This window comes from Heterocephalus glaber, unplaced genomic scaffold (genome assembly GCF_053883595.1).
Source record: "Heterocephalus glaber isolate CG9 unplaced genomic scaffold, H.glaber_assembly_v1.0 deba00001719, whole genome shotgun sequence".
Lineage (NCBI taxonomy): Eukaryota > Metazoa > Chordata > Mammalia > Rodentia > Bathyergidae > Heterocephalus > Heterocephalus glaber.
In genome coordinates, this window is record NW_028258432.1 from 3,811,604 (window position 1) to 3,827,433 (window position 15,830).

The 15,830-nt window shown below is 40.9% G+C and overlaps 1 pseudogene; it reads right to left on the reverse strand.

Moving 5' to 3' along the window:
* Nucleotides 1–15,335: 15,335 nt before the first annotated feature.
* On the reverse strand, nt 15,336–15,470 carry LOC147821735 (U2 spliceosomal RNA; annotated as a pseudogene).
* Between the last annotated feature and the right edge of the window lie 360 nt (nt 15,471–15,830).

The following is a 15,830-nucleotide window of genomic DNA, read 5'->3' on the forward strand; positions in this document are numbered from 1 at the left end:
TCTCTGACGAAAGTGAATCATTTGCAACTCTAATTTATTATTTTTAATGGAAATTTTGCATTATTCCTGCAAAAGAGAAATCAGGCTCTATTTCTTAGTATTTGGTAAACATTTAAGGACACTATAAAATTTTAACAATGATGACATTTCAACATCCCCACTTTTGTGCCTGACATTTTCTTTTTGGTGGCTTGCACTGGCAATCTTTGTATCTGTGACATCTGACTTCTGTGTCTTGTAGGGTAAGCTTTCTAGGTAAAGGCATAACAGTAAGCTTAGTACAAATTGATCGCACTTAAAAAAGTCAGAGGGGCTGGGGATTTAGCTCAGTGGTCCCGCCTCCTGCCTTGCAAGCATAAGGTCCGGAGTTCGATCCCCAGTACCAAAAAAAAGAAAAAAAAATGTCAGAAAACCAATTCCTCTCTTCTCATTTTCAAGTCACAGTAATAAAAATGGCTTAGAACAAGGATTCTAAGTCTTAATGCACTTGTGAGAATTGGCCCTTCTGTCTTGGAGCCTAAGAGGAGAGGTGTTGGGAACAAGACTCATTTGAACTGTCACATCATGGGAAATGGACAAGGGTCTAAGTGGGAATTAAACTAAATGTGAGGCCGAAACAGAACCCCAGGCTTGGAGGGCTCCAGAATGGTCAGATGGAACAGGAGCAAGGATTGTCCACAGCTAATTCTGCAAAAGGGCAGGCAGTTCTTAAAATGAGCCCATGTGCAATTAGAAAGAAAATTACCCCTGATAAAAAGACAGTGCAGCTTATTTTAGAAACAGAACACAGCTGGGCTCTTTGGTGACAAAGCTAGGTGGCTGGAGAGGGAGTGGGGGACAGAAGTGAAATCCCCCTTCCCATTCCCATGCTGCTCAGCTCACTGGGATGGGGTAGGTTTGGGTAGGTCTGGGAGGAGACATTGAAGAAGGGGTTCCTTAATTATTTGTTTTGCTTTCCCCAACACTGCATGGATCAATATGCCTCTCGTCTGTGCAGAATACGCCAAGAAGCAGCATTCTAGAGGGGTTATTCATATTACACAGAGCTTCAAGGAATACTGTATTAAAACAATTGGCACCTCTCTTGATGATAGCTCTTCAAGTGCCTACAATCCGGGAATAAAGGTCTGTAGACAATGAGTTGTCAGGAGTAAAGGCTTTGGATGTCAGGCTGACAAAGCTCATGCTTGGTGGGCTGTGCAACTTCCTAGTCAGTCGGGATGGTTTATAGGTGGCAGATGTGAAATTGTCAAAGCTAAGACCATGTGCACAGTGATGAACGGACCCCTCACTTCCTCCCTGTCTTCCTTGTCTCCTCCTGCATTGAACCTCATTCCTGCAGCTCGGCTGACTTAGTCCTTTCACCAACAGAGGCAGAGAAGCCCTTTAGTCTCCACCACATCATGAATGGACACCTCAAGATATATTTCTAGGACTTGCTTAAAGGATCCGTTTTCCTTGTGAAAGAAAAAAAAATGTTTTAATTTTCTAATCCCTACCCCTGAGTATCAGAATTGATATTTGCAAAAGGTTCTGGGAAAGACCTAGATCTGGATCTTAGTTTTGAGCAGCACTTAGTGAAGCACCTCTAGGACCCACAACAAATCACAGAGGTGTACTGTTTCATCTTTTATCACTTCTATTTTAGCTTTTCAGAGCTATCATTTTTTCTTATATGGTTTTTGAGAGAGGGTCTAGCTTTGTTAGTCCAGACTGGCCTCAGACTGTTTATGCAATCCATGCTGGCCTTGAATCTACAATCTTCCTGCCTTGGCCCCCCAAGTGGTGGGAATACAGGTGAGTTCTTAGAAGTATGTTGAGGGATTTATTTTTTCCAGCAGTGATGAAGCAATAACATTTACTAGTGTTAGCAATAATAAAATGATTAACAGTTCTAATCATTTCTTACAAACATTTCAAGCTTTCCTTTCTATCTGAATCACAGAAGCCTGACTTATAGATCTAGGATATATATGCACTCCACTTGGAGAGGTCATACCGACTCACTTGTCCATTTCCAACTCTGGTCCCCCGAAACTCCGGATCATATGACATTGGCCCCAGAGTCTCCCCTTTTCTTTATTTAAGTCATCAAAGTAACAAACAGACACCCTCCCAGAATGTATGTGCATGTGTGTAATTGTGCTTGCTTTTCTGATTAGGGTATTTTAAACTGGAAAAACTCTTCAATCAGGCAGCTGTGATCACATCAAATGCTCTGTTTTGATTTTTTTGTTGTTGTTCTGCTGTTATTTTTCTTCCAAACATTGAGGTTAAAAGAGACAAACCTCCAGGAGTGTATTTTGCAAAAGTGTCTGGCTTCTTTGCCAGAAAAGAACCCACAGGTTCAGAAATGGATGGTGACCCCTTCAAACAGAATGCATCCGAGCCCTGACTTCATCCCATCTCTTGTCTTACAGAAAGAGTGGCTCTCCAGCATATCCATCATACGAGAAAGAGAAGTGATGGAAGAAGGCATGGCTAAGGCTTTAGGCAGACAATGACATAGAAAAAAATGTTCATTTTTTTATAATAGGCTAAAGTACTGAAACTAGATGTGATACACTTAATTGTTTTAGTCATAAAAATTGACTTCTCTTTTGTTATCTTCATTACCAGTTAAGTACCTTTTCAAACTTCCATGTCCTCCTGAGACCTGAAAGTGAATGGTCTAAACTCTTCTTTTGACTCTGCTAGCATATCCAGGGCCAGCTTAGACATCCATGCCTGAATGTTCTCGCATGGTGTGGTGGAAGGTGACAGGGGCACAGGAGATGAGAGGACTGGCCAGTGGTGGGTCCCACGCATTGAGGGCCAAAGAACAGTTATGAAAAAGAGCTCAGACTTGGTTCCCTGGTACAGAGCTGGAACCCAAGACTTGCCAGGAGTCTACTCCTTTGCTAGGCATGTAGAGCACAGCTGGGACAAGGGACAATATTTTGGAGGCCAGAGGACGTCATTAGCATACAGCCTACAACCAACACAAGGTCAGAAGGCACCCAGAGCCCCAGAAGGAGGACAGGACCCTTATCTCCTGCCCCTTACACTGGGGATGCCACCTTGGGGCCATGAGTAGGAGGAGGCAGCTGAGAGACTGAGGCTGAAGAGCCTGTTACAGCAATACCATTGAAAGATTTCCACAAATCTGAGTATAAATGCACAGTGAGTACAATGTTGCAACTCTATCCTGGCTGTTAGCCCCAATCAGTGGGGCTTGGGTGGGCAGAGCACCTGGGAGGAGACCGAGTCTTTGTTATATTGAAAGCACATGGCTGGGCAGTCTCCTTTGCTCTCTGAGCAGAAGTGACCTGTGACACTGTGATCTGCTTAAAGCATCATCTACTAAATGAATCAGTGTCTCGGGTCTGTGTTGGATGAGCCAGAGGTCTAACTCAGAAACTTTCTGAGTAGTCAGCATCCCTCTGTGGACATGGAACTTTTTCCTGCAGATTTTTGAGTCTGTCATAACGACCTTATTTAGCTCCTTCCTTTGTTTCTCTCTTGCATGATCCCCACCAGTAATCATCTGGCTTTATATGGAATGCCCCAGCTCTTCCAGTGCTGGAATTCTTTTTGGAGAACCTGAAATGAGAAAAATGAGTCAGCGACACAAACTGATGTGTAACACTGGTATTACGGCTGTCATTTCCTGCCAGCACCAGGCCTGCACAGGTCAAGACCAGCTGCTCTGAGTTCTGGGCTCCAGCTAAGCAGAACACCTGATATGATGAAGCCTGTCCTGCTAACAGGCAGCCCAGGGCAGGGGCAGATCCACAAGATGGCTGAACTGGAAGCTGTGAGCTGTCAGCTGGGAAGCCCGTCCAGGTGCACAACCTTCTGGCCGGCCCCATTCCTCATAGTCCCTCGAGAGAGCGCCCCACATCCCAAAGTGTGAAGCAAATGTCACCATGCACGCCTTTGGGAGATCTCAACAGACACGCTGGTGAATGTCACTCAAGCTGTGGTACAATGGCATTAAATTTCACAGGTAATTTATGGGATCAAAGTTTTAATTTTTTCTTTCTTTTTTTTTAAGTCTTAAAGTTTCCATGACTTCAGCACCTGGGAGAGCTGGTGAGCCTAACGGGGCACCTGTTAGACAGGCCCAGAGGACAGCAGATGGAAACTCTGAGGGGAGTAGAAACAGATGGGGCCTCCTCAGGTGAAACTTGAACTTGAGTATTTCAAAGTTCACTTTGCTGAACGTAAAATCCCATTAAGCATGTTCCAATCAGGAGTTAAACCGACAAGCTGCCCAGCGATTTTGCTCGTTATGAATTTCCGATACACTTAGCCATCACAGTGCTGTGGCAGGGGTTAAGGAAGCATTTCCATGCAGACTGCCTGCTTACTTGCAAATGGAAGATAATGAAGCCATACTTTCTCCTACTTGGGGCTCTGTGAAGGTGGCCATGCTCTAAATAGGGAAGCATGCTTGGGCTTCTTTCTTTTTTAGTCCGTTGTTGTCTCTCCTCTATAATTTTCCCCTTCTCCATTTAGACAGCTGTGCACCCACGGAAAGCCAGGGTGGCCAGGCAAGTGGACCTGCACTCTGGCCAGTTGGAAGCTTCTGGTGTTTTGAAAAGATGTCACTTCATCCCACAAGTGTCTCCTCCCATGAAAGAGGCCAAACGTGTAACACAGCTCTCACGGGGGCAGGACAGGCCTAGAAGACAGCACGGTGTTCATTAGCAATGGGGGACTCTACCACCTGCTATTTCTCAGAGAGCACAGAACTGTAAGTTGTGGGAGACAGTCAGCTTCTAGATTTATCTGTGTCTCTGTGAGAAACCTGCACGGCCCAGAGGGAAGGTTGCTCTTAGGTGAAGGAACCTGTGACGAGGAAGGAGCTTTCCCTTGGTCTTTGCTTTCTGATGTCAGAATGGAGGGGTAATGGATGGGGGGGTGTCCTGACATTTAATAGAGAACACATCAGTGTGAGTGTCTTTAGTTGCACTTTGTGGTTTTCTTAGGGGCCTGAACTGATGAAGAACATTTGCCTTTCATGGTCATTTTGAGTTTGGGGAAGGGCCAGAAGTTGTACACTGCCAGGTCCAGTGAATATGGTTGACAAGGATATGCCATAATGTTTCTACAAATCTGCTTTTCTGTCTGCACTTGAGAGCAGCATTCACTGTGTTTTTAATGATGCTTTGTAAAGACACACATGAAAGAGGACTTCCAGAATAGCTTCAGAAAGTGGCAAGAATGATGGGATAAGTGTGCTTGAAGCACTTTAAGAGTGGGGAGTATTTTGAGAGATATTAATGGCACTGTGTCTTTTGTTGCAATTAATTTTTAAAACTTAAGCATTTACTGTATATTTTGATTGCCACTTGTATCTTTCTGAATTTGGGGACAAATATATACCTAGGAGACTATGACCACCATCAAGGCTATAAACATATCCATCACCCTCCAAAGTTTATCCTAATCCTATTATTAAACTACTATTATTATTTATAATGACCAAATTCAAGATCCTATGTTGTGGCAAATTTTAATGCAATACAGTATTTTTGGCTATAGGCATTGTGATATCTATTGCATCTCCAAAAGTTATTTAACCTTTCAAACTCTAACATTTTACCCTTAAACAATATTTCCCTATGCACCCAGCTTATTTTAAGCATTGATGGCAAGCCAGTTTTAAGCACCATGTTTAGGATTGCTATGCAAAATACAAGACGTTCAGAATAATTTCAAGTTTAGATAAAACAATGGATTTTTAAAGTATAAGTCTGGGTAAAAGATTGCAAGGACCATGTTTATACTGAAAGTAATCTATTGTTTATCTGTAATTTCTCTCCAATAGTATTTTTATTTGCTAAATATGGCCACCTTTGTCAGGTTAGAAGAAGCAATAGTTAATTTTAGAATGATTGCCATGTCTAACAAAGATACATCACTCTATATAGATGACATAGCAGCAGACGCTTGGGGAAAGCAGTGAAGAAATATGCATTAGTATTGACCTGAACACTGAATCACAGTGCTTTGTATTTCTCAGTGTTTCAGGAATTGTCTGTGCTATTTGGCGTGAAGAAAAAAAATGTAATTTTGTATCCTAGAAAAGAACTTTGGAACCAAATGATCTAGACTCTTGCAAATGTTTAGGATGCCATACATGATTGGCCTGCAGAAGTTCAAATGAAATACCTGGGCTTACTGATGAAACTAGATCAAGTGACAGTCTGGGCTCAAATTAGGCCAGTTTGATTCTAGAATTGTTGCTGCAAATCTCCAGGGGTGTACATCTCAGAACCCTGAGATTCAGCAACCACATGAGACATGGAAAATGGGACCAGCTCATGTGATGCTTTTTGAAAAATAGAAAATTTGTAACTTTAGGATGGATTTGATTATGTCTTTGCACAATAATTACTTTGTGACTTTTAATATCTCTTTAATTCTTCTAAGTGATACAGGGAAACTAGGGAAACACTGTTGAAGTATCAAAAACACACAAAAATATCAACTAAAAATTTTTGTTGGAAGATACTTATAACATTGAGATTGGCCATTGGAGGTTACTAGTCAAGAGATGGTGGTACCAAAACCCACTGCTACTCTCAATCTAGTAACAATCAGATATAGAGATTCTATAAAGAATAATGTTTGTTTGACAGTAGCAGAAGATTGCAATGGAAATAGTTTCATTTTAGTAAAGCATGGATGTATTCAAAGGGCTTGAGGCAAGGGGAAATTTATAAAGTCATAAAGGGAGAAACTGACTAAGCTATTCCCATGCAGAGTTCTTTGGTCTTGCAGACCCAGGCAGGAGTGGCATCATTTGTTGGTGGAGGTGCAGTTGCCAGGCAAATGTTCTGTCCTGGGCATTGGAATTGTTGCAGTCTTCAAGAATGCTGGCGATAAAATGTGTTACAGAAACCTGTGCATATGTGGGAGGTGTGCACAGTAAGGGTGGGTATAGAATGAGAGGGAATCTCTGGTGGGCTTGAAGGTCCCTGAAGCAGCGTTTATCTCAGAAAGGCAGGCAGAAGCCCTTTCCTTTCACAATTTCTTGGCTCCAGTTTTGTCAGGATCAGACAGACATGACTTTGTCTGGGTAGCAGTAAATCTCACAATACTACTAAGATCTAGCACATTAGTACAAATATAAAACACGTCTCTGAAAGACAAATAGGCTGATTTCTTGAAAGGCTAATTTGGGTAGCCACTGTATTCTGGCAAAGCAGTGATGGTTATCTTAGCTGGGGCTGCCCTGACAGATTACCTTAGGCTGGGGGCTTAGAAAATAAACATTTATTTCTCAGAACTCTGAAGGTCTGAGGACCCAGGCCAAGGTGTTGCAGATTCAGTGTCTAGGGAGGGCTGGCTTGCTAGTTTGCAGATGGTGCTTTCTCACTGTGTCCTCACCTAGTGGGGAGCAGAGCCCAGTCACTTCCCTCAGGTCTTCTCAGGGCACTGATCCTCTTCCCTCCCCAGGGCTCTGCCTTCCGTCCTTGCCTACTGCCCCAAAGGCCCACCTCCTGATACCAGCACACTGAGGATTGAGATTTCAGCATACGAATTTTGAGAGGACACAAACCATTTAATTCATAGCAGTGGTTAAAAACATTTCTTATGGGGGGCCAGGGATTTGACTCAGTGGTTCCACCATCTACCTCCCAAGCACAACGTCCCAAGTTCGAGCCTCAGTACCAAAAAACAATACAAAACAAAAATGAAAACCATTTTTTATGCTCAAAGGATAATAGGGTCTTCAAATACAAGAGAAAACACATGGGAAAATAGATAAAATGGGAGCCCGTTAAAGTTCAGGTCCACTAACATTTTCATCCTACAAAGGATCACGCAGACAAGGGAAAAATCTAGAATAAAAAAGGTTTTACTAAAATTGAGGAAAGAAGGCTGAATTAGAACAAGTAGTAACTTTACCTTCAAGTTTTTCATACCCTACACTTTGTCATAAGTATGATTAGTGTTTTCCGTGTTACAGTTACTTGTGAAAAAAAAGGCTATATGGCAGTGTCCCACGGTGCCTTAGCTCTTGTCCAGCGAGGCCAGCCTTGATATTGTTGTGGCAAAGCGGAACAACTCAGTGCTATAGCTAAGTGTTACAGCTGTGTCACAGCCAAGTGCCACAGCTCTGAGGCACAGCTGAGTGTTACAGCTGAGTGTCACAGCTCTGGGTCACAACTACCACAATTTGAAGACTCGGGAATCTGAAAGTCACTCAAAGAGGTGGAGAAAAACCTTTTATCGTGTTGGTGGGCTCAGAGGAGTTTGTACTCCACAGTCTGGGTGCTTGACCAGAAATGAGAGCCTCCTTATATAGGGATCTATGGGGTTGGTGAGCATGCTCACTGAAACAGAGGGGCAGAGTTAACAGAACATTCCTGCAAGGGGGTGGAGCTAACGGAACATTCTTGAAAGGTCACACAGGTCAAACAGTTACAAAACATTTTGATATATTGGGCAGGAGCACTGCAGCACAAACATATTTCTGGAACAAAACATTTTGTGGAAAAAAACATGGAGGCAAGCAAGAACTTGTCCTACTGTGTATTATTGCTCAGTGTGTGTCCTTCTGCTATCGTTCATGCTGGAGTTTGGGAAGATTCAATGGGATAATCAATCCTGTCTCATTCACAGGAGCTAACCTGGTTCTGATAAACACCCAAGCCAGAATGGTTCTTCAAGGATAGTGAAGAACAGAAGCCCCCAGTATCTGCCTGGGACCCCAGTGACCAATTTTACCATACAAACAGCCAATATCCACTCATGTGTTTATTTAATAGACTGACTAGGCACTGCACCCATTCTGAGCAGTAAGAAGTGACAGATGGAGTGAGATTTTAACTTGCCTCCATGGAGTTTAATGTTTATGAAGGAAAATAATTATTAGTATAGAAGAGCAAAGAGGCAATTCAGGTTTAAAAAGTATGACTATGAAGGGAAATGGTCAGGTTCTGCATTTGAGAATAAAATAGAATATATTAAAATATGGTCATGGAGGGCTGGGGATTTAGCTCAGTGATTTCACCACCTGCCTCACAAGCACAAGGTCTCAACTTTGATCCCCAGTACAAAAAAAAAAGGTCTTGGAGAGCTTCCTGATAGGACACAAGTGATCTAAGTTGTTCTGAAAAGCTCTGGATCCACCCCCGCATTTATGTGTTCTTGGAATTTTTTCCCTCCTTCATTGAATATAACATTTTTATTCATAAAGAAAAACAGGTAGCATCTGTATTTTTGATCAAGTTCAAGGTTCATATCCATGAGAACTACCAATTTCAAGTATGCAGGTAACCACTCTTCAATGAATATAATTAGAAATTGTTGATTGCTTTTATTATTAACATTTCACAAAGCTTTTCTTGTCTGCAATATACTCTAAGGATCCTAATCAGGTATGTAGTAATGCACTTAATTTATAGCAAGGAAAGGAGGACTTTTAAGTCAGAGAGACTCTAAATTAATACCTATTATTTTGGTAGAGCTGACTTGATATCTCTCTCTCTCTCTCTCTCTCTCTCTCTTCTCTCTCTCCAAACTTCTTCCCTCTGTCTTTTTAATTCTGGTAAAAACTACCCAAGGTCATCACCTTTTTTCCTCTGAAGAACTGTCATACTTTAATGACCTGCTGCTCTTGGTCCAGTGCCCTAGAATTCTGGAAACCAGGATGAGCTCAACTGCTGGACAGCACTGGTCTTCCTGGATGGAAGATGGGCAGAGCTCAAGTTAGTAAGTTTTGAGCGGAAGGCTTAAGCTAGGACTCAGGAAAGGATGGTACATTTCTCAACTCTGGAAGGGCTCTAAGGAACCTACAGAGAAGTGATAGGTATTCTGGGGCCCCTTCCTTTCCTTAGGATGTATGTTTGTGTGTACAATGCATAAAGTCATCTAAGGTCTTCTTTTTTCTTTAGGCAAAATCAAAGAATGTTTCTCATTTTTGAGACTCGTTTTACCCCCTCTCATGAGAAAAAGACTGTTTTCTTTGAATTTTGGTGATACTTCACACACCTAAAGAATTCCCAGTCTTTATAGCTGCTTCTGCAAGCTTTCAAAGCACCACACACATGCCCCACAAACCTGTGCACACCTGCCCAACTCCTACACCACATACATGTATGCACCATATATACCACACAAACTACACACACCATATTCGTATACATACAGCACACACACGCTCACAAAACTATACAACAGGTTCCACACACATACACAACACACATGCCACATACACACACACATAGCACACACATCACATGCACACACCTTACAGACATGTACATGCACATACCTATTATTATACACACATAACACATGTGCACACATACAAATAGCCTGATATACTAAACATCCCAGGGGTCAAGTAAAGAGAGATCTGAGGTCATGGGCTTATTTTAGAACATGAAAAACCACAGTTCATAGTATATTGCACACAATGAATGAAAGTTTTTTTTCTTTTAAAGGTCTTGAAAGTCTCCTTCTTCCAACTAACTAAACTGATTCGTCTTATTTTTATATCACTGTAAGGTCTGTAGAGCAAATATCATCTTTGTTTCACACTTGAGGAAACTAGTTCAGAGAGATGGCAATTTCCTCTTATCCCGTTCCTGGCAGGACCTATGTTTCTATTCTAGTGATGGCTTCCACAAGAACATGCAGTCTTCCTTGGAGTTATACTTAATATTTGTGGAGAATCTCATGTCCTCATTCTACCTACTTCTAACAATTTAGGCCCAAAAAGCTCAATAGGTGATATCATTTGATAAATGTTCCCCAAAGGCTTAAATATGCAAGGCTTGGAGGCCAGCTTGGGACTATTAGGAGACCCTGGTTTCTTCCTTTTTGCTATTTTTCACTCACTGGCTCACCAGGAAAGGAGCAGTTTTGCTTCTCCATGCATTCCCATCGTGATGTGCTGCCTTTCCACCAGCCTAAGAGCGATGGGGACATGTAACTGTGGACCAGACCCTTCACGACTGTGAGGGAACTAGAACCTTTTCTCTTTATAAATTGGTAATGTCAGGTATTTTTCATAGTGATGGAAAGCTGATTCACACAGTAGGCTGCTTGCTGTTTTGAAAATTTATAAAATGATAATGATCTGTCAACTCCAGGTTTCTTTCTTTTGAGTGTGTCACAAAATTTAATGATGTCAAAGTTTGGATATGATCAATCTAAGGCTTTAGATGTAGTCATTCTTCAGAGTCTTATCACTGAGACCTTCCAAAAGTAAGTGAAGAAGTATTTGAAAGGGAAAGGAATTAGAAGTAATTTGTGGAGTTTTATACAGGAAGATTTTTATACTTTTTCACTTCATGACATTCTGCTTGAATGCACCATTGATTTGGTAGAACTACTGTGTCATGTTAATGAACAGCTGGTTTTCTCTCTTTCCTCCTCTGAATTAGAGATTCATGATTTATTTTGGTCTTGTGAAGACACATTCTCAGATTGTGATGACATACACAAACCATTTGACTGAATTCAGTAAAAATAAAGGAAAATAAATCCTGAAGAGCAAATAGAACAATTTGATTCCATCAAGCCTTTATTTTTATTTACAAGATCCCAGATGGCTACTTTGACTGTGTCTTTTAGATTGTCACTGCCCTTTAAAGATCAATGATTTAATTCTAGAGGCAGACCCCTGGGTCTCAGTCTCTCTTCCCCACAAAATATGTCTGTCATGAAAAAAGAGCTTAATTTTCTGCACGGCTGAATTACTCAACACTGGAATTAAACATTTTCATGAGGGTTTATCTCCTACAGAAAGCATTCTCTTTCCTTAACACTGGGATGGGTGGTTCATGAAGTGTCATAAACAGTTTACTTTATAACTTAAAAAGAAAAAGTAGTGACTTAACCTGGCCTAGGAAGAGTTTGCAACTGTAGTTGGTTATAGGCTGGTTCTGCTGAGGCCAGAGGTCATTTACTCGGCAGACGCCGACAATAAAGTTTTGGCCTCCATTTCCTTTCCATGAGAAAGGAACCAGTGGGCGGTACCAGGAGTTCACTAGTTTCTTAGCCCAGTGAGTCCTTTCCCCACATCTTTCTGTGTGTGCATTTTGATTTTGTGGCCAGAATAATATTTACTCATGGGGCCTATGAGGAAGACATACCTGATGGCAGACACTGGGTGGTATTTGAAGTCTGTGAGTGCCTGGAGGATCTGGACACTGACGGTGCCAGCCGTCACTAGTCGAACAGTACCTGAGAGGAGGGGAGAGGATGAAAGAAAAACACAACCTCTGAGGAAAAGAAAAAGGAGAGAGGCGGAGGGGGGAACCCCTCTTCCCACTTTATTGCCCTTTATATACCTTTTCCACAACCCCCAACCCCTCCTCTGCACATAATTCGGCGACTAATTATTTTCCCGGGAAAAGGTCAAATGTATCTTTACAACTCCGGGAATAACGTTCCCTTGCACTGCAGACATTCGAACTCTTTCTATTTAACCACTCTCGTTACAAGTAACCATCCTTGTTTTTGTGCCAGCTGCATAGCCAGGATTCATTATGTTCTCAAGAGACTCAGAGGTCTCTCAAGGTTATTTCAACCTTTCGCTCTCCACAGGACACTAGGGAGAGAAGGCCTCGGAGACTTGTCTCTTTTACTGTCTCTATAAAAAGTGATTTCAAAACTGCGTAGTTTAAAGCAATGGATCCGCCCTTGAGGCAGAATCATCTGAAGGGCAATCCACTCTTGTGCCTGGTGGCTGGTGGCTGGTGGCTGGTGCTGATATGGGCCAGAAAGAGCACATGTGCATCTTTTAGTTTGAGTCTTCTCCTAACATGGAAGTTGGCTTCTGAGAACAAGAGTTCTGAAAGAGAGGAGGAAGGTGGATAGGGAGCGGTCCACTGCCTTTCTGAGCTGCCGCTGGAAGCCATGCATATTACCTCCTTGGATTCTACCTTCTTTTAAAGTGATCAGAAAGCAACCCCTCCTATTGATGGGCCCTGGCAAGTTTCTTCAGGAGCAGAAGGAGCCAGAAATATCGTCCTCTAGAAGTCCATGAGAGGAGCACCCCATGGGTTGGTTGAAAACACACATGGTTCCCATTTTGTTTGCTTGTACGCTGGTGCCACTGGAGTAAAAGCTCAGTTGTAACAAGGTCACTTCTATGGGTCTGAATAAAAATGCTATTCAAAAGTGAACTTTTTGTGCCCATACATCTGATAATGAACTTTTAGAAGTATTATCTTATCCAGCCACTTCAGTGACAGCCTTGCAAGGTAGATGTGAACCTCCCCACTTGGAGGAGGAGGAGGAGGAGGAGGAGGAGGAAGATGAAGACTGAGCAAGTTTAAATGACTTTTCCAATGCTAATGTTAGTAAATGTCAAGACAGATTCCAATTTACATCTTCAGATTCAAGTCCAGTGGGCCTTTTGTTCTAACCACGTGACACCTGAAGAAAGAAGGACAAAAGCAGATAAATGATCAAATTAGATGTATTCTGGAGTTTCACTGAGGAAATAAGAGATTAATGTGGAACTGAATAGGTTAAAAATATTCACAATTAATTTTTTTTTTACTTGAAGTGTTTTGTACTCAATGGTGTTGTATTTACAAACTTACTGCCTGTTTACTTAAGAAGACTTTATTAAGAGCCTGTTATGTACCAATAGGACAGAAATATAATCACAATTCTGTAAGTGTGGCCTTTGAGGTTTTCCAAAGCCTATTGGAAGAAATAGAAAAATAAAAGACAATGAAATATGTCCTTTTCAAAATGACAGGGACACAATTTTTGGTAAAATATTAAGGTACCTTCTCAAATCAAAATTTCAAGAATGTTAGGAAAATAAAGCTTGAAAATGATACAATTAGAGCACAGAAAAATGTATAGTTATAACAATCATGAGCACTCTAAAAGTTTTGAGAAATTAAAAGAGAAAGAGAATGGTTGAAAATGGACAGAGAGAAAAATAAAACAAAAACAGAGAAAGGCTATCTCAAATACTGTATAAGCAGAAGCAATCTGGTTTATGGGTAAATGAGTTCCAGAGGTAATTTAAACCCACTACGAATAAATTTTGTGACATACAGGTTTTTATTGGGTAATCACCAGGGCAATTGATTAAGTTTCTGCATTTATAACAAATAGGCCAGATGAACACTGCTTAATTTCCTTCCTGAGCTGAGCATCTAGCAGCAGTACCATTTGTGTCCAGAAGAAAACCTAAAATATAATCCAAGGAAAGGTAAAGAGAAAGACATCCAGTGTTGCAGGAGCTTTGGGTTGCCTTAATAACCACATATAGAAATGCAAAGAAGAAAGAAAAGAAAATGTAACAGCAATAGCTGACTCCAACATTTTACACAGACAAAATTAATTCTGTTCCCCTTCATATTAGGAATTCAAGTTTAGCTGTTCCCACAGGAGGCCTAGGCACAGAGAGGCAGCAAAGACACCGGAGGGGCAACATATCTTGCCACATCACCAGAGGAATCCACTGATAAGTAGATGGGGATTCTTATTTGAATTGGAGTCAGTTGAAATAAGCCTCAAAATAAGCCTCAGCCACAAATATAAGCAGGCACTATAAATCATCAGTATTTTATTGTTAATGAAATAAATAGCATCACATCACCCCTCTTCCAACACATATGAAAGAAAGTCACTATGGAAGCAAAGTTAGTAGAACTAATAGATTAAAACTTGAAATATAACCCTAGAGAGATTTGAGGAGGCCTCCCATCTGCAAAGGAACAAATTGAATGAAAAAAATTTGGTATCCTGGAAAATCCAACTATGGCCATTAAAAAAATGTTAAAAGCAGAATAAACATAGTTGAAGATCAAAGGATGAAATGAGGCAGCTGAGCCTAAGGTTTATGCAATACAAAAAGTAAGATAGTTGCCAAGTATGAAGGGGAGAAAAGCTAAAAGAGATGGAAGAAGTTTCTAGAGATTAAATGTCCAACTGTGGATTCCACAGGAAGAGAACAAATAATGAAAAGTAGAAAATATCCAAAAGCTAATGAAGTGCATGATTTTTGAAACTCAAGAGGACCTGGATCAAATAAGTAACGTAAGATACACTTGCATCTTGTCTGGTACAACTACAAACACCAGACAAAGGTCTGGGGGTACAGCTCAACAGTAGAGTGCTTGCCTAGTACATGCAAGCCTGGGTTCCATATCCAGTACCACAAACAAAACAAAGCAACAGCAATTAAATACCCATAACACAAAGACATGTCTTTAAATTTTACACTTAAGAAGATCAGGTAACTGAAAATGGAGGAGAATCAGATGAATATCAGATTTCTCATCATTTATACTAGAAAACAATATAGATAATAATGAAACCATCTTCAAAGTCAAGTGATAAAACAACTTGGAATACAGAATGGTTACACACCTAGGTAACGTTTCATTCATGTGTGAGGGCTAAACAAAAATAATTTTAAGTAATACAAGACTTACAAAACGTACTAAGAAATTGTGTTACACTTGATCTTAGCCAAAAGGCAGAGAAGCAATAAGATATTCTATTAAATAGTTACTCAAACAGTGGTGTTGTGTCTGTCTCTCAAAAGCAAGGTCGTGAGATTGATCCCTGGTACAAAAAAAAAAAAAGTTACTCAAAGAGATGGACAAACATGGTTAAGAAAAATGCTATAAGAAATGGGATATAAGAAACAGTGGCAAACAAAGACATTATTTTGATAAAAATTCATAAATTGAAATCCCATATAATTTCAACCCAGAAAATTATGGAAAGTGAGGGGAAAAAAAAGCTTGTGAAATTGCTTCAAGGTTTATATCCTACATGAGGAGGATATGGACATGGAAAATTCTAGATAGTAACAGAAAAAAAATTGTATTTAAATAAACTTGTCA